Source organism: Chiloscyllium punctatum, chromosome 17, assembly GCF_047496795.1.
Source record: "Chiloscyllium punctatum isolate Juve2018m chromosome 17, sChiPun1.3, whole genome shotgun sequence".
Classification (NCBI taxonomy): domain Eukaryota; kingdom Metazoa; phylum Chordata; class Chondrichthyes; order Orectolobiformes; family Hemiscylliidae; genus Chiloscyllium; species Chiloscyllium punctatum.
In genome coordinates, this window is record NC_092755.1 from 96,028,062 (window position 1) to 96,054,366 (window position 26,305).

Consider the following 26,305-nt stretch of genomic DNA (forward strand, 5'->3'; position numbering starts at 1 on the left):
GCTGGAGATCAGAGCTGAAAATGTGTTGCTGGAAAAGCGCAGCAGGTCAGGCAGCATCCAAGGAACAGGAGAATCGACGTTTCGGGCATCAGCCCTTCTTCAGGAATGAGGAAAGTGTGTCCAGCAGGCTAAGATAAAAGGTAGGGAGGAGGGACTTGGGGGAGGGGCGTTGGGAATGCGATAGGTGGAGGGAGGTCAAGGTGAGGGTGATAGGCCGGAGTGGGGTGGGGGCGGAGAGGTCAGGAAGAAGATTGCAGGTTAGGAAGGCGGTGCTGAGTTCGAGGGATTTGACTGAGACAAGGTGTGGGGAGGGGAAATGAGGAAACTGGAGAAATCTGAGTTCATCCCTTGTGGTTGGAGGGTTCCCAGGTGGAAGATGAGTCGCTCTTCCTCCAACCGTGGTGTTGCCATGGTCTGGCGATGGAGGAGTCCAAGGACCTGCATGTCCTTGGTGGAGTGGGAGGGGGAGTTGAAGTGTTGGGCTACGGGGTGGTTGGGTTGGTTGGTCCGGGTGTCCCAGAGGTGTTCTCTGAAACGTTCTGCAAATAGGCGGCCTGTCTCCCCAATATAGAGGAGGCCACATCGGGTGCAACGCATGCAAGACATGATGTGTGTGGAGGTGCAGGTGAATTTGTGGCGGATATGGAAGTGTCCCTTGGGGCCTTGGAGGGAGGTAAGGGGGGAGGTGTGGGCGCAAGTTTTGCATTTGTTGCGGTTGCAGGGGAAGGTGCTGGGAGTGGAGGTTGGGTTGGTGGGGGGTGTGGACCTGATGAGGGAGTCACGACGGGAGTGGTATTTTCGGAATGCTGATAGGGGAGGGGAGGGAAATATGTCCCTGGTGATGGGGTCCGTTTGGAGGTGGCGAAAATGACGGCGGATGATACGCTGGACATGGAGGTTGGTGGGGTGGTAGGTGAGGATCAGTGGGGTTCTGTCCTGGTGGCGGTTGGAGGGGCGGGGCTCAAGGGTGGAGGAGCGGGAAGTGGAAGAGATGCGGTGGAGGGCATCGTCGACTACGTCTGGAGGGAAATTGCGGTCCTTGAAGAAGGAGGCTATCTGGGTGGTATGGTTTTTGAACTGGTCCTCCTGGGAGCAGATGCGGCGGAGATGAAGGAATTGGGAATATGGGATGGCGTTTTTACAGGGGGCAGCGTGGGAGGAGGTGTAGTCTAGGTAGCTGTGGGAGTCGGTCGATTTATAGTAAATCTCCGATTCGGTCACCCGAGATGGAAATGGAAAGGTCTAGGAAGGGGAGGGAGGAGTCTGAGACGGTCCAGGTGAATTTGAGGTCGGGGTGGAAGGTGTTGGTAAAGTCGATGAACTGTTCAACCTCCTCGTGGGAGCACGAGGCAGCGCCGATACAGTCATCGATGTAGCGGAGGAAAAGGTGGGAGAGTGGTGCCAGTGTAGCTGCAGAAGATGGACTGTTCCACATATCCTACAAAGAGACAGGCATAGCTGGGGCCCATGCAGGTGCCCATGGCTACTCCTTTGGTTTGGAGGAAATGGGAGGATTGGAAAGAGAAGTTGTTCAGGGTGAGGACCAGTTCAGTCAGTCGAAGGAGGGTGTCGGTGTAAGGGTATTGGTTGGTACGGTGGGAAAGGAAGAAGCGGAGGGCTTTGTGTCCTTCGTGATGGGGGATGAAGGTGTACAGGGACTGGATGTCCATGGTGAAGATAAGGCGTTGGGGACCGGGGAAGCGAAAATCATGGACGAGGTGGAGGGCGTGGGTGGTGTCCCGAACGTAGGTGGGGAGTTCTTGGACTAAGGTGGACAGGATCGTGTCGCGGTGTGCAGAGATGAGTTCGGTGGGGCAGGAACAGGCTGAGACAATGGGTCAGCCAGAGCAGTCAGGTTTGTGGATTTTGGGCAGGAGGTAGAAACGGGCGGTGCGGGGTTGTGGGACTGTGAGGTTGGAGGCAGTGGATGGGAGATACCCTGAGGTGATGAGGTTCTGGATGGTCTGGGAGATGATGGTTTCGTGGTGGGAGGTGGGGTCATGGTCAAGGGGGCAGTAGGAGGAGGTGTCTGCAAGCTGGCGTTTAGCCTCAGCGGTGTAAAGGTCGGTGCGCCAAACTACTACCACCCCTCCCTTGTCTGCTGGTTTGATGGTGAGGTTGGGGTTGGAACGGAGGGAGTGGAGGGCTGCACGTTCTGAGGGGGAGAGGTTGGAGTAGGTGAGAGGGGTGGAGAAGTTGAGGCGGTTAACGTCACGGCGGCAGTTGGCTATGAAGAGATTGAGGGCGGGTAAGAGGCCAGCACGGGGTGTCCAGGTGGATGGGGTGTGTTGGAGGCGGGATAAAGGGTCGTCAGAAGGTGGGCGAGAGTCTTGGTTGGAGAAGTAGGCACGGAGGCGAAGGCGGCAGAAGAAGTGTTTGATGTCATGCCACATGTTGAACTCGTTAATCCGAGAGCGTAGGGGAATGAAGGTGAGGCCTCTGCTGAGGACTAATCTTTCACCCTCAGAGAGGGGTAGATCTGGAGGGATGGTGAAAACATGGCAGGGCTGGGAGCTAGGACCTAGAACCTGGTGTGGGGCTGGAGCTGGGAGAGGGGGCGGGGTTAGGCGTGGGGGCGGGGACGGAGATCGGTGTGGGGGCAGAGTTGGGCGTGGTGACGGATATCGGCGTGGGGGCGGGGTTGGACGTGACGGAGATCGACGTGGGGGCGGGGTGAGACGTGGTGACAGAGATCGGCGTGGGGGCGGTGTTAGGCATGGTGAGAGAGATCAGCGTGAGGGTGGAGTTAAGTGTGGTGACGCAGATCGGCATGGGGGCGGAGAAACATGCGACGCTGTGGTCATGCAGGTTAGTGATGTCACTGGGGGCGGAAGTGGCTGCGGCGGCGGCAACCCAGGAGGCGGAAGTGGCTGTGGCGACAACAGGGACAGTGTTATTCTCAATAGCCGCGGAGGCTGCGAATCTGTTGGCGATGGTCTTCCTGGCGATCGTGGAGGCGGTTGTCTGGGTGGCAATTGTGCAGGCAGTTGTCTGGGCGGCGTTCGCGAAGGCTGCGAGGTCGGTGGGGACGGAAGTGACGTCATTGTCCACGGCGGCGGTTGCTGCCGCGGGCGCTGTAGCGGCCGCGTGGTTAATGGCGCCAGACTGGATTCGGAGGCCGATGGAAGATTCTGGAACAGTTGAGGAACCCAGAGTGTGGGGTTAAGTTCATGAAAGTTTTTGGTACTTACTGTCTTTAATTTCCGATATGGCTACGAAGAACTGTTTGTTTAGTGTATGGATTCTTCTGTGGATGAAGAACAGTAGAGGTCCTTTACAGGACTGTGAGAGTGTTGTCCTGAGCTGGGGTAGGGTTAATTGCAGGGAATATAGGTAGCGGCGCATGGCTGCAAGTGTGGAGCGGAGGATCCGGAGGGAGGTCTGTTGCTGGAGGCTTCGGATTTGTTGTAGGTACTGGTTGTCCTGGTTGGGTCCAAATTTTGTTGGTCGGAACGTAGTCCAGAGTCCATGCGGGATCATTCGGTTCCGTAGGCAGGTGCTGAGGAAGGAGATGTGGCTGTGGAAGTGAGTCTGTTTGAGAACGTGGCTGAAGAACTTCTGTGCAGAGGAGATGACCTGGGGTGTGCAGTGAGAGAGGGACTCACTGAAATCCTTGTAGAGGGAAGTTCATTACAGCCAGTCATTAGTGTAAGATTTCTGCCATTGACCTACTTTTTTATCTCTTCATATTGGCTATAGAGAAGTAGCCACCACCCAGGAAGATACCACTGCTTCCATTGGGATCAGTGCCTCAGTTTGCTTCCCATTCTCCTCCACAAGATCCTCCAACATGGCAATGGAAAATTTGAGTCCATTGATTTACCAGTTCTTTTAGACTATTAAAATAGAATTTTATTAATATATCCAGGATGTATCATCCCTTGAAGTAGTGCTGACTGCTTTAAGTTGCACTGGGGCTATTCAGGCAGTTGGCCTTTTCTAGTTTAATTAGGAAGGGGAAACTAATATGGGAAGATGTTTGTATTTGTATTTTTTTTTAGATTAATTACAGTGTGGAAACAGGCCCTTCAGCCCAACAAGTCCACACCGATCCGCAGCCCACCCATACACCTAACACTACGGGCAATTTAGCATGGCCAGTTCACTTGAACTGCACATCTTTGGGCTGTGGGAGGAAACCGGAGCACCTGGAGAAAACCCATGCAGATATGGGGAGAATGTGTAAACTCCACACAGTCAGTCGCCTGAGGCGGGAATTGAACCCAGGTCTCTGGCACTGTGAGGCAGCAGTGCTAGCCTCAGTGTGAGTGCATGAGTGTGGTATGCAACAGCTTGCTTTATATGCAAATTTAGTTGCAAACCAATTATTTGAACGAAGAGTGTAATTTCTTTATAAAATTATAAAATATTTTCAAATTTATTTTAAATTCAAAGTTTATCAGAAATGTGAAGTTATTAATAATATGTAAGGTGCCTGAATGACTTATTTTATGCCTGAATGACAAGTTAAAAATCTATCCCATAATTTTAAGACTGATACATCCATGCAAGTAAATCATTAAAATTATTGTGACCGAAGTGAATTGAGAAATTGAACAAAAATGAACAGGATAAACCGCCTTTATATACCTCACATGATACTAATTCCTACTCTTCTGAAACATATTACAGAGCCAGAAGATAGTTGCAAAAGTGGAAAATTCAAACTTCCGCCTTGTCACAGCAGAAAAGGTATTCTGTATTTGACAGTGATTTACACTATGTTAGTCGAATTGACTAGGAAGTAGAAATATTGTCTTTGTAATTACGTTCAAGGAAACGCCACACTATGTACTTCACATGCACACGTTAGTGGATATTGAGACAGCAGCAGTATCTATTCAGCAAATGATTGGAACTCAAAACAATTTCCCTCTGTCATGCAAAGTCTTTAGGTAGATATGGCAGTTGTTAGAACCCCCACTGATTTTTCATTATTTTTCTTTTATCCTTTTATCAATTTTGGTTTAGAACTGGGAACTGTATGCTAAAGATGAGTTTTGGATCGTAGCTTATGTTAAAAGGAAACCAGACCAAACAAGGTTTTGTTTATTCATAAGGCCAGGACTGGAAACTAATTGCATGCTGGTTCCTGATCATAAAGTTCTATAAATGCTGTATAATCAGTGATGGCTTTGTGGTATTATCCCTGACTATTCATCCAGAGACCTAGGTAATGATCTGGGAATTGGGCTTCAAAGCTAGCCATGGCAGATGGTGGAATTTAAATTCAGTGAAAATTTACAAATGAGAGTCTGATGATGACCAGGATCCATTACTTATTAGTGGGCAAAAACCTAATTGGTTCACTAATGCCCTTTAGAGAAGGAAACAGCCATCCTTACCTGCTCTGGACTACATGTGATCCCAAACCCACCGCAATGTGGTTGACTCTTAATTGCTGGCAGTTAGAGAAGGGCAATAAATGCTGACCTAAGCAGTGATGCCCACAACCAGTGAATGAATAAAAAATGATTGAGGAAGAGCATTATGTTTAAATAGATAGCAGAAATAGGCTATTAAATGGTCAGTAGCTGTTTGTTGTTTCCAGACTGAAACAGACATCATCAGGTGAGTGAAAAATGGTTGAATGGTAACTCATAGAAGAGATGATTGGACTGTTGGAGAGTGGTCAGAGTTTGAACTGAGTTTTTAAATGTTTGTTAAGCAAAATGGAGTCTGGCTATTGATGCTATGTCATGAAGATTTGAAAGCTCCTTGCCTGACCTTCCATAGAGTAGAAAATTATATTATAAATTGAATTTTCTTTATCTGGGGGAATTGTAAAGATGAACCTGATTGACATTTTCTGAAAAATCAACTAAGAAATCATCAATGTTTGTGGAACAATGCATCATGAAAACCATTTGAGTAAACTTGCCAGTGTTGTTGTTTTCTTTTATTTATCCCTTAACCTGTTTGTTTGTCTGTCTGTCTTTTGGGTGAATGGGCTGAAAGCAATGGTTTTTGGGCTTAAGACATAGACCAAATCGATTACTTTGTTAATTAGTTTTATTTGAATAAAATTATTGTTTTATTAATAAATTGCTAAGTCTTTGGTTTAAGATACAAACTGATTTTGAGAATTGATTATTTGCAAATTGTCAGATTGGTTATTCAAAATGTTAGCTAGGAATCATCAGTGTCAATTTTGAGGGTCTTTGGCATTTTTAATATTGCTGTGTTGCAAATATAGATGTAGAAGGACTGATTTTGTTCACCTGTCGTTCTCCATGTCGTAACACAGTGAGAACAGGGAGAGGTATGAAGAAACTCTGAGATTTTGTTTTGCTGCCTTGTTTGCTTCTATGTCCACTGTACGCAATGACAAATATCTTTGTCTCAAGTGTGATTAATTTGTGGTCCTCATTGTTGCGAAGTTGGGTTGAGTATTTATGGTTGAAAGGCAGGATCTTAGAATTTCATGTTTGTAAAATGGTACGGCATGAAGAGGGCAAGGTCCTTTTAATCAAGGATTATGTTTTTTTCTACGCTTAGAGATTTAAAGAAGAGTGTTTGTGGGCACAGCTTGCCAGTTGGCAGGTACTCAAATCGAAACATTTGTATCAAAAGGCTATACTGTTCGCAGGCAAAGCACATTTTTACAAAGATAACAGATTTTTAAATTTAGCCAAGTAATTTAAACCAGGCACTTGGAGACTAAGGTTCAATTAAACCTTAAACCAATCCGATTGTAAAGAAATGAATAGGTCATCAAGCGTATAAAAGAAGAGGACATTTGAAAATCAGCAAGGAGCAAGCTGTTATCTGAAGAGATTAGCTCTCTTAGCTCTCAAAGTAACTAACATCTGATGAAAGGTACAGTGACACTCTTCGAAAATATGCCTGATTCAAGAACTTGAAGGAGAAGGTGTTCCTGCAAGAAGATCAGCAGAGAGGGGATGGAGCATTCCGGAAGACATATTCTGGCTGTAATTTAGAGAGAGTCAATTCTAATTTTAATTTTTGTATATTGTCGGACTTTGGCTCAATCTACTAACTTACTTTCTTCTATGTGTGAGCCAAGTCCTGCGTGTACTTTAAATGAAGTAATAGGAGAAGATATTCGGTCTCACACTTTTAAGTTTATTTTAGCAGTAAGTGGATAAAGTATACAGAGCTCTGGGTCTAGACCTTCCCATCCCTGACAAACAGCAGAGTGTGTCAGTTCACGAAGTCTGACCCCTATCCTGCCCCTGACCCAGTCTTTTATACAGTACAAAACGTCATGTTATCACAGAACATTGTGCAAGCATTGAGGTGTGGTTGTCTTCTTGATTGACTGTTGACCTGACTCCATTCTCCGCCTTCTCGCGTTCCCGGATATCTGACCCCCATGTAACCTCCTTCTGCAGGAGGTGGCGAGAAATAGTTCTTGTTTTTTTTAACCACAGCTTACAACATGTCCTGCATCTGCACTCACAGGGCGGCAACACCCCCGCTGTCTGCTTCGCTCTCCCAGCCGCTACCAAGGCCGCCAGTACACAATGCTCTTTATTAAAAGTCATTCCTATTGTGTGTTTACATCAGCATATCTTTACAAGTCAGATGTACTCAGTACTTTTCCACTGTCTGTTCATACATACAAGGGTTACACTACACACTGTGCTAGTTAATGGTTAAGTATAACATTGTATTATAAGTACTGAAACAAATATATCATTAAAGGCTTCTGAATGCCTCAAACTAAGCCATATATTTACAAATCCCCCTTTTGGTCTCATCAAAATGAGACCAACAAACCAGTTTTATACATCACATTCGCTCTCCAATGCATAGTTTTCCCTTCTTGCCAGAGCCATGGTTTCCATCTCCATCTGGTAGGGCGGGGAAACCTTCCCTTCAATTGCTGTGATGATTACCCCCTGCAGTCTGACCGCATGGGATGTCCCCTCCACCACCCTGTAAGGGCCTGTCCACCTTGGCTCCGACCACTTCCGTATGATCACCTTCAGCAGGACCCAGTCCGTGGTAGGTGGCACCTGGTTCTGTCGGTCCTCCTTTCCCAATCCAACCTGTTTGGAGAAAGCTGACACCAAAGCTGTTAGTTGATCATAGTAAGGCTTGTACCTTAGAGAGGCTCTTCCTCCCTCTAACATCTGTATTCCAGCTCCTGGTCCCAGGAACTGCTGCCCTGTTGTTAGCTCGTACGGGGTAAACTCTCTGATGGAGTTTACTGAACTTCTAATGGACAGTAAAGCTAAGGGTAGGGCCTCCACCCAACTTAACTTTGTTTGGGCACACACTTTTCCTATTTTTCCTTTTATGGACTGATTCATTCTTTCCACTTTTCCCTGTGACTGAGGATGGTACACTGTTCCAAACTCATGTTTCAGTCCTAAAGCTGCTTCAATTTCTTGCAGGTCTTTGTTCTTGAAATATATGCCATTATCTGACCTGACTCTCTTTGGAAAGCCATGCATTGGAATGTATTGGTTTATCAAGAATTTGATCACTGTTTTCGCGTCTTCCTTTTTCGCAGGTATAGCTTCTGGCCAACCAGTGTATGCATCCACTGCTACCAAAAGGTACCGGTATTCGTTTACTCTCTCTATCATGTCAGTATAGTCAATCACTATTTCCTGACCTGGCATTCTTGGCAGAGGGAATTCTCCCTCGTGTGGTTTCACTGTTGGTCTCACATTGTATTCTGTACACGTTCTACATTCCCTGATATAATTTTCAATCATTGCTGGCAAGAACGGATGCCACCAATGTGTCAGACACCTCTGCATCTGTGTTTTTCCACAATGTATCAACCCATGAGCTTCCTGGAGCATGGAAGCTATCAAACCTGGGGGTAGGACTGGTCTACCGTCCGGTGACCTCCAAATCCCTTCTGACTCTGTGGCCCCTCTCTCTCTACAAACTGTCAGTTCCTGAGGAGAGGCTTTCTGCTGCTCTTTGATTAACACATTTGCATCGCAGGCAGGCAGCAGGTCATACACTGTTCTCTCTGTTTGCATCATTATACACTGTGCTGTATACCCTGCTGCTTTCTTTGCTGCTGAGTTGGCTTCCTGATTGCCCTTCGGTACTACTGTATCTGCTTTATCATGTCCTCTACACTTGACCACCGCCACTTCTGCAGGTTTCATTAGGGCCTCCGCTAATCTTTTCATGTGTTTTTCATGTTTAATTAGGGTTTTTGCTGCTGTTAAGAATCCTGCTCTAATCCATTGACTGAGTTTTACCTCTATAGCCCCTACCACATGTGCAGAGTCGGTGTAGATATTTGCTCTTTTTCCCTCTGACCATTCTAACGCAGCAATCATTGCCTGTAGTTCAGCCAACTGGGCTGATTCTTTGCCTGTCACTTTTCCTGTCAACACTTCCTCAAATCCCTCACTTGTCCGTCGCACCACTGCATAGGCTGCTTTAAGTCCTTCAGTTGGATGTCTGTAACAACAACCATCTGTGAACAGCACTTCTTCTGGGTCTACTAGTGGAATTGCCTGTAAGTCTGCCCTAACTTTGACATCTCTCTGTATCCTTTCCTCACACGTGTGTGGCTCTCCTCTCATATTGTCAGCCATGTTAATTCCTTCGTGTGTAAAAGTTATATGTGGTGCATTCAGGATTTTTTCTAACCTGGTTTGCCGCAGTGATGTCATTGTAAAGGCTGTTGAGTTCCCATAGGCCACTATACTATGTGTCGTCAGTACCATTAGTGAATGGCCCATGACTATATGTGCTACCTTTTGGAGAATTTTTGTTGCCCCTGCTGCATGTCTTGTACATGGCCGGTGTTCTCTATTGGGTCAAGAGTAACACTTACATACATCAGCACCTGCCTGCCTCCCCCTTTTTTCTGAAAAAGAACACCATTTACTGCGTGTAATCTTTCAGAAATATCGAGGAAAAATTGCTCTTTGTAGTCCGGGACCGCTAAATCAGCAGCCCGCGTTAGGGCCTGTTTAAGAGAGATGAAACTTTCGTCTGCCTCCGTGGTCCACTGCAAATGGGCCGACAAATTTCTCATGCCTTGCTCATTTACCATGGCCCTGAGAGGGAAAGTGAGCTCCCCAAATGATGCAACTAATTGTCTGCTGTATCCTGCCAACCCAAGAAACGAGAGCATGTCTTTTACAGTGATCGGTTTGGCATGATGCAGAATGGAGGATCTATGGGATGGAGAGAGACCTGTTCCCTTAGCGGAAATCACTCTACCCAAAAAAGACACCGTTTGTCTGCAGCATTGTAATTTAGCCCATGAGACTTTGAAACCAACTTCATATAGGCGAAGCAGCAACGTCTTTGTGGCTGCCAGACAAGAAACATGGTCGTGTGCTGCCAAAAGAATATCATCCACATACTGGATCAATGTCACCCCCCTTTGGGAGAGTCAGGTCCTTCAGCTGCTGTTTCAGTACCTGATTAAACACCCCCAGCGACAAAATGAACCCTTGAGGGACCCTTGTATAACAAAGTTGTTGGCCTTTATAGGTGAACGAAAAAATGTCCTTCAAATGATCAGCAAAGGGCAAACAGAAGAACGCGTTGGCCGGATCAATGCACGAGAACCACGTATGGTCAGGGGTCAGCACAGACATTGCAGTGTAGGGGTTTGGAACTGGAACTGGAACTGTTGGAATAGAAACGATGCTATTAATCCGTCTAAGATCATGCGCCATCCGATATTAGAGGAGATGTCCGATTGAGTCCCTTCTAAATGCTGATAGAATGCATGCTGATAGATGTCATTATCATCTCTATCATAATACAGGGTAACATGAAGGGGGTCTGCAGGAGGACCATAGGGATGCAGCATCTGAATCCAGGGTCGCCATTGGCTGTATAAAGAGTATACCATTTTCTGCCTGTTTGCAGGTTCTAGGAGACCCCAGTATATATCTGCCCACTGCCCTTCTGCCATTGGAGATGTGTCCGGTGATAGCATCATTTGGGATCCAGAGTGAATCATTCTCATAGAACATAGTTGACAGAATAGCCCTTTGGAAAGGTCACTACCAGCCCGTCTGGTCCGCACAGAACCGAGACCCCACATCTCACCAACAAGTCACGGCCCATCAGATTCACAGGGCATGAAGGTGATGAAATATACCGGTGACGAAATGTCTGTCCGGCCACTGATGTGATCAGTGGCGATGTCAAAGGCAGATTTTCTGGTTTGCCTGAGAACCCTACTAACTGGACACTGGAGGATGACATATTTGACCGAGGTACAAGTGATGGTAGAAAATCTTGCACCCGCGTCAACCAAAAAAGACAGATTCTTGTCCATTATCCTCATTTGCATATAGGGGTCTGCCAACCCCACATGCCCCTGGATTCTTGGGCCCCGTCAATATTCGTACCCCTGTCCTTCCGGCATAGTCTGGGGTACTGTCCTTGCACCGGGGCTGCAGCTACATTTGGGACTTGGTAAGACTGAGCAGCCTGTTGAAAAGGATGCGGACTTGAGCGGACTTACTGTCCTCGAATCCTGGCCTCCCTTCTAGCCTCATCGAGCTGTAACTTCAGCAACTGCACTTGAGCTGATTCGTTGCTCTGTTTATCTTCATCCTGTTTCGTCCTGTAACGCTTCATGTGGTGCGCCAAGTGTTTCTCCCACTGTTCTGTAGAACAACCTGGGATATCAGGATTACTCTCCATTGCCTGTTTTACCTCCTTAGGCATCCCTGCCATAACGGCATTCCTAAATAACGTGGTCTGTAGCTGACCTGACCCTGGATGGCTCCCCGCAGTATCTGTCCATGTGCCCTTACACCTAGCCAAAAAGGCAGGCATATCCTCACCCTCCTTCATTGTGAAGGTGAGTGAGTGCATCGCTCCCGGTGGAATCGGAAATCTATCCCTCATTGCCCTACCTACACAGGTGGCATGCTGCACAAACGGTTCTGAATCAGGTAGTAAGGTGGTTCCCGCAGACGCTTCAATCTGCTATATTTCCCACATATTCAATTGCTTGCCCAACAATGCTCTCCAATCACCCATAGCTAACTTGTACCCTAGTGTATATTGGCAAAATTTAGTCATCCAAGGCCCACCTCCCTCCATGGGTGGGGGCATTTTATCCAGGATGCAATTCATGTCAGTAAATGTGAAGGGCCGATAAACATCCCCCAAATAAGAGCCTCTGTAAATTAATGGGTTGTATGGGTTGCATGATACTGTATGGGTTGTCGTAATGTGTCTCTGTGACGCAGGTTGTAACTTGGTTCAGGTAGGGGCTGCATTGTAGGGCCATGTTCAGCATGCATTGTGAGTGAGCCTTTCAAAGTGACGGGGTAGGTGTGTGGGTCATCCTCTGTCAGTGATTCTGCATCCTCAATATCTGTACTGTTTTCAGATTCCCCCCCATCCAATTTGTCTCTATGTTGTTGTTCCCTCAAATCTCTCCTTCTTCTGTCTGAGAACCCGTCATCTAATAACTGACCTGAATTATGTAATCTTCCCTTCCTTTTGCCCTCAACACTATACGGTGTCGAGTGAGCATCTGGCTCTTCCAATAATGAATGTCTCCCTTGTTTCGGCTGTTCATTGTTCCTGCTGTGCGTCATTAACACCCTGCTTACCTCCTCTGCTTCTTTAACTCTCTGTGCAGCTTGTAGTGTTAGTTTTTCTACCTTTATGATGCTTTCTTCTACTGCTTCCGCCAGTCTCTCTTTTACTGCTTCGTACTCTGTTGTTCCTACTTCTTGCACGTCCAACACCCCTTCTTGAACATACATGAGTGGCATTTGTGTTACAGGATATGGGGGCGGTGGTTGTACCCCAGGTAATTTAGGATATAATGACGCGGATGGTCGTGGCTTTTCTATCTCCTTCACCAGATTTGGTTTAGAGGTACCTCTATTGTAACGTTTCTACCGCCATACAGGCTAACATCATATTATGCAGATATATCCTCCTCTCTTCTTTCTCCTCACCTTCTTTTGTCCACTTTCTTCTAACTAATATTCACCCTTTCTTTCCCTTCATGTGCTATTCAACTTCTAATTTAGCTTGCTCTTCTGTTTTTCCTAAAATCGGTGACAATTTCTCCCTCTCCTCATCTTTAGGGACTTTGCCCTGTTGTTGTAATTCGTCCCAAATCTTATCATATTTCTCCATCATTGTTTTTTTGTTTGTCCTTTGCAACCCCACTAACTAACTGAATTCTAGCTTTACCCCATTGCTGTTTTACAGGCAACCTTAAGTCAAAAGAACATCCTCCGTATTCCTCACACTCTTTATCAAATTCCCCTTTCATCTTACGTACTTTATTTTAATCCTCCCATCTAGCAGTCAATTGGTTTGGATGTGATATAACTGCACAACTAACCCAATCAGAGACAAATCCGGTGGCCAGTCAGTTTGTATAGAGTACACCCGAGCAACTGACCCTTTTCAGCGAGAGTTAGCAGTGTCGCTGTTGTTTCCGTTAGATTCCCACTGCCAACTCTCTCTCTCACTGTGACACCACCGTCCCTTACTTCAAAACACTACTGGCTTTTCTGTCACCCTCTTTACATTCCCCAATATAAGTTTTAAAACATACAACACATCAATCATACACCACAATTTGTGAGCGTTGCTTGTATGAGATCCTGCTCAATGGACTTTAAACCTCCTCACACTTACATACCTTGTTGCTTTTATGGGAACTCTAACCCCAAGGGGCTTTAAACCTGTACGTACTGTAATCAACACTTTATCCGCTTACTCTTACTAGGACACTTGCAGCATAATGACAACAATCAATTTAGTATTTCCAAATGCAGAACTTCGATATAAACAGGCGTCTGCTCACCTTTTTGTATGCGGCGCCGCTTGTTGTTGTCATCAAACGTCAGTTGTCCATTGTTTCTATTTTTCTCTCTTTTCCGTCACTTCTCCGTCTTCATCACATCGGGGTCACCAATTGTCGGACTTTGGCTCAATCTACTAACTTACTTTCTTCTATGTGAGCCAAGTACTGCGTGTTCTTTAAATGAAGCAATAGGAGAAGATATTCGATCTCACACTTTTAAGTTTATTTTAGCAGTAAGTGGATAAAGTATACAGAGCTCTGGGTCTAGACCTTCCCGTCCCTGACAAACAGCAGAGTGTGTCAGTTCACGAAGTCTGACCCCTATCCTGCCCCTGACCCAGTCTTTTATACAGTACAAAACGTCATGTAATCACAGAACATTGTGCAAGCATTGAGGTGTGGTTGTCTTCTTGATTGACTGTTGACCTGACTCCATTCTCCGCCTTCTCGCGTTCCCGGATATCTGACCCCATGTAACCTCCTTCTGCAGGAGGTGGCGCGAAATAGTTCTTGTTTTTTTTAACCACAGCTTACAACATGTCCTGCATCTGCACTCACAGGGCGGCAACACCCCCGCTGTCTGCTTCGCTCTCCCAGCCGCTACCAAGGCCGCCAGTACACACTGCTCTTTATTAAAAGTCATTCCTATTGTGTGTTTACATCAGCATATCTTTACAAGTCAGATGTGCTCAGTACTTTTCCACTGTCTGTTCATACATACAAGGGTTACACTACACACTGTGCTAGTTAATGGTTAAGTATAACATTGTATTATAAGTACTGAAACAAATATATCATTAAAGGCTTCTGAATGCCTCAAACTAAGCCATATATTTACAATATGTAAGTGGGACTTGTATTTATTGAAACAGCATAACATTAGAATATTATTTTTATTCAAGAATGTGTAGTCAGAGAGGAATTGTTCAGTTTGTTAGTGGTTCTGTTAATTTGTTCACTGCTGAAGTTAGATAATTAAATTGTTACTTGTTGATTATAGAGTGAGTGAAAGGATTTCATTTCATTCAACCATTCCTTTATAACTGATTGAGGGGTAAGAGGTAGTTTATATCATTTTTCACACTTCTGTTAGCAGATTATGAGGCGAGGCGAGCCTCTGTGTGTATTTCGGTTTTAGTTATCGGGTGAGGGGGTGTCAACCTCTGCTTCATCACATTCTCCTGCTTATTGTGTGTCAACTTCTTTGCAAAAATGTTAAAATATTGAATGGTGGTATAAGGAGATATCTTAAGATTGTGTGTGTGAGGATAGTCTATTGTGAATGTTGTGTGCAGATTCCAATTGTATGGTAAGATAGGGAAGTAATAGGCAGTAGGCAGTGCAGAGTGTAACAGTAACAGAAAGACAAGATGTATTAAAAGATGATCACCATAATTAGAGGTGAGTGAAAAAATTTGAGAATCATGGCTGCATAAATCAAGATCCAGTTCTAATTCTTCCTACCCTACTGCAGCCAGTCAGATAAATATCCATTATGAAACGTGTGTCGTTCTAGCCTCTCTAATTTTAATCAAACTGTTGGATATGTTATGATGCACTTACAGGGAAGAGTGCAATTTGAACTCAGACCTTCTGGCCTAGAGATAGGGACAGCGCTGTACCATAAGATTCTGCTCAACTTTTTTAATCTAATTAGGAAAGGGAATCTTTGATACATGCTGTGTGTGCTTGGCCCATTTCAGACACAATTTCAGATGTAATGCAGTCTGTCTGCAAAGGTTTGGAAAACATTATTTTGTAACTTTACAGTAGATTTTTCATTAAAGTTGTTATTCTAAACGGGCAATAGATCTGCATTCCTACCTGTGTCTCAATGTCATGTTGAGAGGTTTTCTAATCAACCTGTTCAGAGATGTTATTGGAGCAAATTGGATTTGAGCCTGGTCACTTGGCCCAGAGGTAGGGGTACTACCAGTGCAGTACAAATGCCCTTGTGTTGAAAGTATATTCAATTGTTTGTGCTAATCGATACAAATGGATTGAGATCTAAGCAGAAAAAAATGGCCATTGTTTGCCTAACTTATTGGCAATTTACCATTTCTAAAATATATTTCAGGTTCAGAAGATACTTGCAAATACATAAATGAAAAGTCAAATCTTCAGCCTTGTCACAAACCAAAAGGTATGTAAATTCAGTATTTGTGTCAGTGCTTTAAAATATATGTCAGCATTCAACAATAGCTCTATTTCCTAATTATATTCAAGGAGGATCTTGTACATCCTTTGTATGGATGAACCTTGGATTTGTAATATGTATGCTACAGGTGAATGCTCCTCAGAGTATCTTCACTTTGTCATATAAAGTGTATGGGGAGTATATACACATGGGAAAGGGAGAGAGAGAGAGAGTGAGAAAGAGTCAGAGGGAGAGAAAGAGTCTGAGGGAGAGAGTGGGGAGTATATATAATAGCAGTGAGAAAGGCAAAGAGATCAGAAGGAGAAGATAATAGGGAAATGATGGAAATGTAAATGTCAAACTAGAATGAGAAATACAAAAGAAAGATAAAACAAGAGGACATGAACATAAGCTTAAAATGGTGCATTTGGAGGTGTCAGATGTTGATGCAGGCTCAGTTGGGGGAAATCTGAGGTCTGGTAAGGAAATATTTAAGTTTTCACAGACCCTGCCAAAGTTTGAAGAAAAGGATTTAAAAAGGTATTCTACATGTCATTTGAGAAAATGGCTTGACAAATGAATTGAGCAAAAGAAGAGTGTACATTGCTTATGCAGAGTAAGTTGGCAGGTAATGCACAGGAAATTTAGGTTTCACTGTCAGAGGAGGTTTCTAAGGATTATAATGCAGTGAAAGATATTACATTGGCTGCATATGAGTTAGTTCCTGAGGTATACAGACAAGGTTCTGGAACTTAAGAAAGCATCCTAGGCAAACCTATATTGAATTCGAAAAGGTTAAGCAAAGTACTTTTGTCAGGTGGATAAGAGCATGAGAACAAGAAGCCACATAATGAAGTTTCACTACTTCCAAGATAGGAACTCATGTTGAGGACTAAGGTTGCAGCTGCTAGACAGACAGCAATCATGGCTGGTGATTATGACTTAATCCATAAAACTACATTTTTTTCCACCATCCTCATATGTTTGAAATGGATAGAAAATCGGAGATTGAAGACAAGGAACCAAGGTAAGGAATGGATAGCTTGGAATGCCCAAAGGTGTCCGCTTCAAATCAGAAAGAAAGTGCTAAAGTAGAGGTGAGAATTGGAAACTAAAGTATTTCCATTAAACAAGAATGATTTGACTGGAGTGAAAATCATACCTTTGCCTATAATCACTCAAAACTCAATTTTGAGGTTAAAGAAACTGAAAAGTTAAAGGAATAGGTTCTGATTTTTTTTTCCATCATGTGCTGTGAATGCAGCAATGGCTAAATAACATTCATCATTAAAGGTCACAGGATTACCACAAACAGCTGTTGGAATAGATGAAACTGTATTTAAGACAGAAGTTAGTTCAAAGAGGTGTATGCCATATCTTCATTAAATTGAGGCTTAGGAAGCAGATCCACAGTTAAGTAAATTAGCAAAGACAACTCACACTGAAGGTAAGATTAAAGAAAATTCAGTATGTTATTTTATTGTAAACAGAGTTTTGATGAGGAAGTGGTGATATCCTCACAGAACTAGGCATAAAGAATAGACAGTTGTTCATCAAAAAATGGTACTGCCCAGATATTGTAAGGAGGTAGTGCGAGCAGCACATGAAGTTGCTATGGCAGGTCATATAGAAATATTGAAAATGTAGCCATCGAGAAACAGTTATCTGAGATGGGCAGGAAAATCTCAACAATCAGGCCATTACCTTTGATGCTTAAACCAATTTTTGAAGAATAATTTAGTCAAGCATTAATAAGTGGTAAAGGACTATTACCAAAACCAAAAACAGGACATAAGTATATTCTTACAATTATGTATATGACAACTCAAAACCCAGAAGCTGTTCTTTTAAGGATAATTATAGCTCGGTTTAATGAAAACATTGATGTTAATTACACGATGTCTGACACATATTTCAGACAGTGAAGATACTTGCAAACTTGGAACTGAACTATTGGATCTTGATCCTTGCCGCAATAGAAAAGGTATCTAAACAATGTCACTGCTTTAAAATATATCTCATTAATAGGCAATCTATCTCTTTTCTTTTTAATGTAGTTATGTTCAAGGAAGCGCTGCTCTGTATGCTTTATTACATGTGCAATTGAACGTACATTGGAGAGTATTACTGTTTATCCCACAAATGAATGGCTGCTTAAAGAGGCTTCTGTTTGCCATGCAAAGTGTACAGGGGAAGATTGCAGTGATATGTAGAAAAGAAAGTCAGATATGAAGAAAATTACACTTGAGGGTTGCAGCTTGGTTCTTCCTTATTAGTTGCAATGCCCTCTTCCTGCAATGACAACCATTTACTCTTACAAGTGTATACAGATGTGACCATATCTTTCTCTGATGTTTACTAACTGCCATATATTATCAACTTATTTGACAAGGAGGAAGAGTATATACCTTTGTTGGGATAGCAAGGGATTTTAAGACTGTCCCTATAAGGATAGAGTTTTGAAAATATTTTGTGCAGATCATAGAGCTTTGGCTGTTTAGGGAAGTTAAATGAAACTAGGTAAGAAGTGCAGTGTGGCAATAACAACTGATGGAAATGAATTGAAATGCTACAGTAATTTGAGGTGTGTAAAGGGAGGCAGGTATGTAAAAAATTGAGAATATGTAAGTGCCTCAATCAAGAAGCAATTTTGCACTGTCCTCTGCTTGACTCTTCCCCTCCAATCCCTGGGTGTCACTGATAGTTGGCTTACTTTAATCTAATTAGAGATTGCATCAACTTAAATGGGTACAAACAGTGTGTATTCAACCTATTTTACATGTGATTCAAGCAAAAAGCATTTTTCAGTGAAAATTGTTTTTTGCAATATTGGAGTAAACTTTCACATAAAAGTTCTGTGCAGATTGCACAACTATTCTAAATATATTCAATTTTCATTTCCATTGATTTAATAATTTTAACAGATTTTCCTTGCTAAATTCAAATTCAGATTCAAATTCAGGTATATTGTGGGGGAAAAATCTATAACGCTATAGACTTTTAATGCAATTTTGGTACAGGCAAGTGTGATTGGTGTTCTTGAAATATATTGAGAAACTAAACAGAAATGGAAGCTGAAAAGTGAAGATAGTGAAGATACTTGCAAACGTGGAACTGAACTATCAGATCTAGATCCTTGTTGCAAACAAAAACATATATAAAATGTTTTAAACCATGTTTCTTCATTAAAAGAAACTCAATATTTTCTTGCTGATGTAATTATACTCAAGGAAGCACTGCATTTTACTGCAACAGGATGGACATTGGAGAACTTTACTCTGTTTGTAAATTAATGGCTGCTCATCATAGTTTTGTTTTGCCATGGAAAATGTCTAGGGTGCAGAAGCAGTGAGAAATTGTAAAGAGTGTATCAGACAAGTTTGTATATTGTGTCCTACAGCCTTATTGGTTTCTATGCCCTCTGTCCACAATGACAACCACTTATTTCTCCTTGAGGATGTAATGTGGTTACACCTTGTTCTGTAATAAAGAGAGGATTGCATCAGTTGTAGCCAGTGGAAATGTTTTGAAGATTACATGAGGGCTAGTAGAATATATATTGTATAAAAGATTGAAAAGGTATGTAATGTGAGGGAAGGCATTATGTGAATGTAGAAAATCAGAGTTTGATTGTAGCAACAGGAAGAATAAATTATAAGGTGTGGTAGAAAGTAATCAAAGCAGTTAAAATGAATCAGAGGCAACAAGCCTTGAGGGCGCATAGCTGTGTCAATCAAGGAACAATTCAGCAGCAGTATCTCATCATGTCATCTCACATGATCAGCCAAACAGTCAAAAGCTCGAACGATGCTGGGAGCTGGCAGTTGTAATCTAATTGGGAATAGTGATCAATATGACATTTTTCTTGCACTCACTTGAAGGGGTATATGTAGCATGAATTTTATCTCTTTCACAAACGCATTCAAGATTAAAACTGTCTTCTTTCTACGAGGTCTTTTTCTTGACAAAATTACAAATTTGTATTTTTTCACAAAACGTTTTGTTGGATGGAATCACTATTCAAAAAAATAGATTTTTATTTCCATTGATTTCATCAATTGATAATAGACAATCTGCACTGTAGGGTCATAAAGTCATTTATTATGGAACAGACCCTTCAATCTAAACAGTTTGTGCCATCCATGTTTCCAAACTGAACTAGTCTAATCTGCCTGTGCTTGGCCCATATTCCTTCAACTAGGTAAAATCCTTCAAAATTCCTTCAAATCTTTCCTATTTATGAAATAATGTAAAGTTTTTTAACCGTTATAACTACCTGCATCTACCATTTCCTCTGGCAGTTCATTCCACACATGAAAACGTAGTTGCTCCATAATATAGTTGCCCACATGTCCTTTTAAATCTTTCTCCTCTCATTTCAAAATATGCTGCCGAGATTGAGCTCCACCACCGAGCAAAAAGACCCTTGTCATTCACCTTATCTATGCCCCTCATGATTTTGGAAACCTCAATCAGGTCTCCCGTCAACCTCCGGCACTCCAATGAAAAAGTCCCAGCTTTTCCTGTCTTTTTTCATATCTCAAACTTTTAATTTCCGGCAACATCCTGGTAAATCCTTTCTGAACCCTCTCCAGTTTAATAATATGCTTCTTATAACAGGACACCCACAACTGGATACAGTAATTGAGAAGAGGTCTTACCAACGTCCTATACAATATCAACTTGATGTTCCAACTTCGAGATTCAAAGCACTCAGCAATGAAGGCAAGAGTGCTATACGCCTTCTTAACCATCGTGACTACCTTTGACACAACTTCAAAGAATAATGTACCTGAACACCTAGGTCTCTCTTATCTACACTACTCAGGGTCCTACCATTCATTGTGTAAGTCCTGTCCCTGTTTGATGTTTTTATGTCCAAGGGTCCTGTTGAAAAATATTCATATTATTCTTGCTAATTGCTGCTAGTGCTTTTACTTCCTGTGGCTAAATCATAGAATAATACAGTCCTTACAGTGTGGAAGCAGTCCATTCTACCCATTAAGTGAACACCATCCATCCAAAGAGCTTCCCTCCCAGACCCACACCCCTTCTCTGTCCCTGTAACCTTGCATTTTCTGCAGCTAATCCACCTCGCCTGCATATCCCTGGTCACTATGGGCAATTTAGCATGACCAATCCAGGGTACCCAGAGGAATGCATGCAAACACAGGAGAATGTGCAAACTCCATACAGAGTGGAGTGAGAAACTGAACAGAAATGAAAGAAAGAAAATTTACGTTTTTAATTTTTCTGATGTTAGTTAAATAACTTCTGAAATATATTTCAGATACAGACGAGACTTGCAAATGCAAAACTAGAAAATCAGACAATGATTCTTGTCCTAGACGAAGAGGTATGTATTAAATAGGCATTAGTTCTTCAAACTATATATCATTAAACAGCAATTGGCATGTTCCAATCATTACAATTATATTCAAGGAGACACTTGTTGTATTTATAAATGTTAACTGGTTGGGCATTGGAACTAGTTGGACAGTGTTTCCATCTTAGTTGGAGAGTGTTTCCATCTATCCTACAAAGGAATGGTTGCTTAAAATTGCTTCACTTTGTCATGCACAGTGTTTGAAAGGGTTAACAGTGAAAGAAAGGTTTAGAAACAAGAAGGCAGGTGTCGGGATGGGCAGTCACTTAGCCCATCCCTTAGATAAGATTGTCAGATTCCCAGTGCAAAGTTATCATACTCAAAGCTTTAAAATTTCTACTGAATAAAGCAAACTATCTAAAATTGATAATTGGCAAGATAAGTCTCTTAAACTTGTTTGCAGCTTGTTTTGCACCAGTTTGAACTTTCCTTTTAAGGCACAGAATTCATGCAGGGCACCAACACTGTCAAAGAACTGGAGGTGTATGCAAAATGGATAGGTAATTGGAACAGTGTGACAAAAGCATGAGGCATGTTTGAACAGGTAGTGTTCAGATTAGATCCTTTTGCAAAGACAATGAGTTGTCTAGAATCAAGAGAATTATCTGTCATTCTTGACAAAGGCATATTGGTGACTTAACTTTGGAGGGTTTTAATAGTTTCTCTGCTTATAAACCACATTCCAATAGAAATAAAGGAAAGACAAAACAGGAAATGAGATTAAGTTCACATGATTTAGGCTCAATGAGGAGAAAACTTCACAAACAAAGGCAGGCCCCTAGACAAGAGCTGCACAAGGCCAAGTATTAAGGAACAGGAAGTAATGAAGGCAGTACTTCAAAAGATTGTTGCATGTTAAAGGAGAAGTTACCTGAACCAACTGTTCACAGAAACTGACACCATGACCTTCCCATAGTTGTAGAAGTCATAGGCTCCTGGAACTTACTTTGCAACCATGTTTTTCCAAGCAGTAGCGACCAACATTGGTGGTGTCATGAACAGCAGCACAGCATTGAACCATGGAAATAATAGATTATCTATTGGAAAGGGCAGGGAATCACATTGAATTCAAAGTGGGTAGCCTTGTAAAGACAGTGGAACTTGCCTCTGTTGCTGGATTCCTGCAGGTGCAAGGTATCATCGATTGAACCCTCAAGGCACTAATTGGCCGACTGGTAAGATTTATCAAAAAGGAAGAAATGTACTTCCTAAATCACCAACTTGTCGGCAACCAAAGCAAGTGCTTTATACAATTGTGTGTTTGCCATCCTGGAAATTGCCATGACAGCTGCAAGCTTTGACAATCTCATTGTTGCAAGTCTTCATGGAGTGTTCAGAAATCAGTGGATGGCTGTTAGCAGATAAGACTCATATCATGAGAAAGTAGCTGTTGCCTTCAGTACATAACATTGCCATGGAAGCTGTATAATGCTACAGCTAATGCCACCTGAGCACAAATGTTAAGGCTCCTTGAAGTTGAGGTTCAGATGTCTTGACTGGTTGGGTGGTATCCTCATGTAGACAGTTAAAAATCACGCAGCAGGTTATAGTCCAACAGGTTTATTTGAAAATACAAGCTTTTAGAGTGCTGCTCCTTCATCAGTTAGCTAGTGGGGCAGGTACATAGGACATAGAATTTATAAGTAAAAGATCAAGGTGTCGTACAACTGATGCAATGTGTTAGACAAACCTGGGTGGCTGTTAAGTCTTTCATCACTTAGAATGGGGATGCAGGTTTCTATTTATTACTGTGTAAATCCCAGAATTTCTTTCAAGTCACAGCCTGAGAGTATTTAAGGTTTTATCAGTAGATAAAAAAAGGTGACATCTCAACCCAGACAATGCATTAACAGTGTGAGGTTAGAGCCTGTCTTTATCCCAATCTGGAGTCAGACTGGTTTTATTTCCAAAGTAGAAATTTATAAAATATCACATTGACTGACTGCCTACAGTGTGTGTGCTTTTTGAACAAAATGGAATGTAATCTGCAAATACAAATATGCAAGTTCACCATGCAGACGTGTGTGTGTGTGTGTGTGTGTGTGTGGTGTGTGTGTCCACGTGCGTGCTTGATAAAGTGTGATGGAACATATGCCTGGAAGAGAGTGTGCACGAGAGATGTATGTGTGTGTGAAAGACCCATATGTATGAGAGAAAGTCTATGTGAGTGTGCTTGTGTGTGAGTGAGGGTGTGGGAGTGTAGTTTAGTCACATCTGTAGTATAACATGAACCCAAGATGCCACTTGAGGTCATCCTCATGGATACTGAACTTGGCTATCAGCCTCTGGTTGACGACTCTGCGTTGTTGCATATTCTGAAATCTGCCTTGGATGATAGTCACCTGAATGTCCTGGACTGCCGACATGTTCCCCACTGGGAGGGAACATCCCTGTCTGGCGATTGTTGTATGGTGTCCATTCATCTGTTGTCGTAGCATCTGCATGGGGGAACACTTCAGCAGTCAAGGACATTCGGCCTTGGATCTTCAGGTGAACGTTCTCCTAAACGGACTTCGAGATACATTACAATACAGAGTCACTGAGCAGAGGCTGATAGCCAAATTTGATACCCCTGTGGATGGCCTCAACCGGGATCTTGGGTTCATATCACACTACAAGTGACCCCACCACACTATACACTCTCACATATACACACACAAGTAGACATACACACTCACACAGACCGTCTCTCATACACATGCTCTCTCTCTCTCTATCTTTATCTCTAGCACACACACTCACGCACATACTCTAGTAAGCACGCACATTCACACTCTCACACACATATACTCTCTCCCTCTTTGCCACACATTCACACACACACACACTTTCCCTCTCCCTCACTTGCGCACTCAGGCACATACACATATAAGTCTACAGGGTGAATTTGCATTTGCAGATACAGATACATTCTATTTTTTGAAAAGCACACACTCTGTAGGCAGTCAGTCAATGTGACATTTTGTGAATTCCCACATGTACTTAGAGTCATACAGTCATACAGCATGGAAACAGACCCTTTGGTTCAAATCATCCATGCAGACCAAGTTTCCCACTAATCCCATTTGCCTAGGTTTGGCCCATATCCCTGTAAATATTTCGTATTCATGTACCTTTCCAATGCCTTTTAAATAATGTAACTGTATCTACATCTATCACTTCCTCTAGAGACAAAAAAAAACTGCAGATGCTGGAATACAAGTACAAATGCTGCCTGGCTTGCTGTGTTTCTCCAGCCTCCTGTTTATATTTTTTAATAATTTGTGGGACTTGGGGGTCGCTGGCTGGTCAGCATTGATAGCCCATCCCTATCACCCTTGAGAAGATGGTGGTGAGCTGTCTGTTGAATCGCTACAGTCCACTTGCTGTTGGTTGACCCACAATGCCAGTAGGGAGGGAACTCCAGGATTTTGACCCAAAGACTGTGAAGGGATGGCGGTATATTTCCAAGTCAGGGTGGTGAGTGGCTTGGAAGAGAACATGCAGTTGTTGGTGTTCCCAAATACCTGGTCCCCTTGTCCTTTTAGATGGAAGTGGTTGTGGGTTTGAAAGGTGCTGTCTAAGGATCTTTGGTGAATTTCTGCAGTGCATCTTGTAGATAGTACATGCTGCTGTCCATCACTTCCTCTGGCAGTTCATTCCACACACGTACCAGCATGTAAAAAAGTTGCCCCTCTGGTCTCTTTTAAGTAGTTCTCTCACCTTAAAAATATGCGTCTTAGTTTTGATGTCACTCATTGTAGGGAAAAAACCTTTACCATTTACCTTATCTATGTCCCTTATCATTTTATAAGGTCACCCCTCAATCTCCTACACTCCAAGAAGTCCCAGTCTATCCATTTAACTCAATCCCTCCAGTCCTGGCAACATCGTCACAAATCTTTTCTAAGTCCCTTCAAATATAATATCCTTCCTATAGCAGGAAAGTCAATCTTAATTAAAACATTGTTATGAAACCAATCATATATCTGGAATTGGAGTATAATATTCTGTTCAATATATAATCCAGGGATTTGATAAGATTTAATGTATATGTGGCCCGAGAAACAAGCACCATAATACCATAAGACATAGAAGTGGACCATTTGGTCCATCAAATCTGCTCTGCTATTTAGTGAGACCATGACTGATTAGATAATCCTCAACATCATTTTCCTGCCCCTTTCCTTGTTACATTTTTTCTTAATGTTCATTTCTGGGACATAGGCATTGCTGGCTTGCCAGCATTTATTACCCATCTCTCGTTGCCCTTAAGTAGGCAGTAGTGAGCAGCCTTCTTGAATCGCTGCAGTCCACCTGCTGTGGGTTGACCCACAATGCCATGAGTGAGGGAATTCCAGGATTTTAACCCAGAGATAGTGAAGGAGCAATGATATATTTCCAAGTCAGGATGGTGCGTGGCTTAGAGGGGAACTTGAAGGTGGTGGTATACCCACATGTCTGCAGCCCTGATCTTTCTAGATGGAAGGGTCATGGGTGTGGCAGATGCTGTCTGAAGATCTTTAGTGAATTTCTACAGTGCAGCTTATAGATAGTACACATTGCTACTACTGAGCATAGGTGGTGGATAGAGTGGATGTTCATAGCTGTGGTGCCAATCAAGTGGGTTGCTTTGACTTGAATGGTGTCAAGCTTCTTGAGTGAATCTTCTTACTTACTACAAATCTCTGCCGATATTGCTATGATCCAATCTGTTTTGCCCTGTGCCACAGATATACTCCTTCAGAAAAGGAATTCTCATCAGCTTTGTCTCAAATGGACAACTTCTTTATAATGGTAGATTCTCCCACAAGCGGAACCAACCTCTCCACATAGCCCTGTGAAGTCCCATAAGGACCTCAGATGTCTCAGCAAAGTCTCGCCTCATCCTTGCAAGTATCAACAATATAAGCCCAATCTACTCAACCTTTCCTCATATCCAGGATCAACCTCATGAACCTTCTGTGGATTGTCTCCAATGCTCATGCATATTTCCTTGGATAAGGGGGCCAAAACAATGCACAGCTTTCCAGATGTAGTCCGACTT

The 26,305-nt window shown here is 42.9% G+C and overlaps 1 protein-coding gene across 1 annotated transcript in view; it reads left to right on the forward strand.

Annotated features, from left to right (window-relative positions):
* The first annotated feature begins 4,678 nt into the window (after window positions 1-4,678).
* The window catches only part of LOC140487662 (uncharacterized), a 269,506-nt gene continuing 247,879 nt past the window's right edge, over window positions 4,679-26,305 (forward strand). The window contains exons 1-3 of the mRNA XM_072586945.1: window positions 4,679-4,692; window positions 15,834-15,899; window positions 17,812-17,877. The gene's annotated coding sequence lies outside the window, so the exon portion shown is untranslated. The remainder of the gene's footprint in view (window positions 4,693-15,833; window positions 15,900-17,811; window positions 17,878-26,305) is intronic.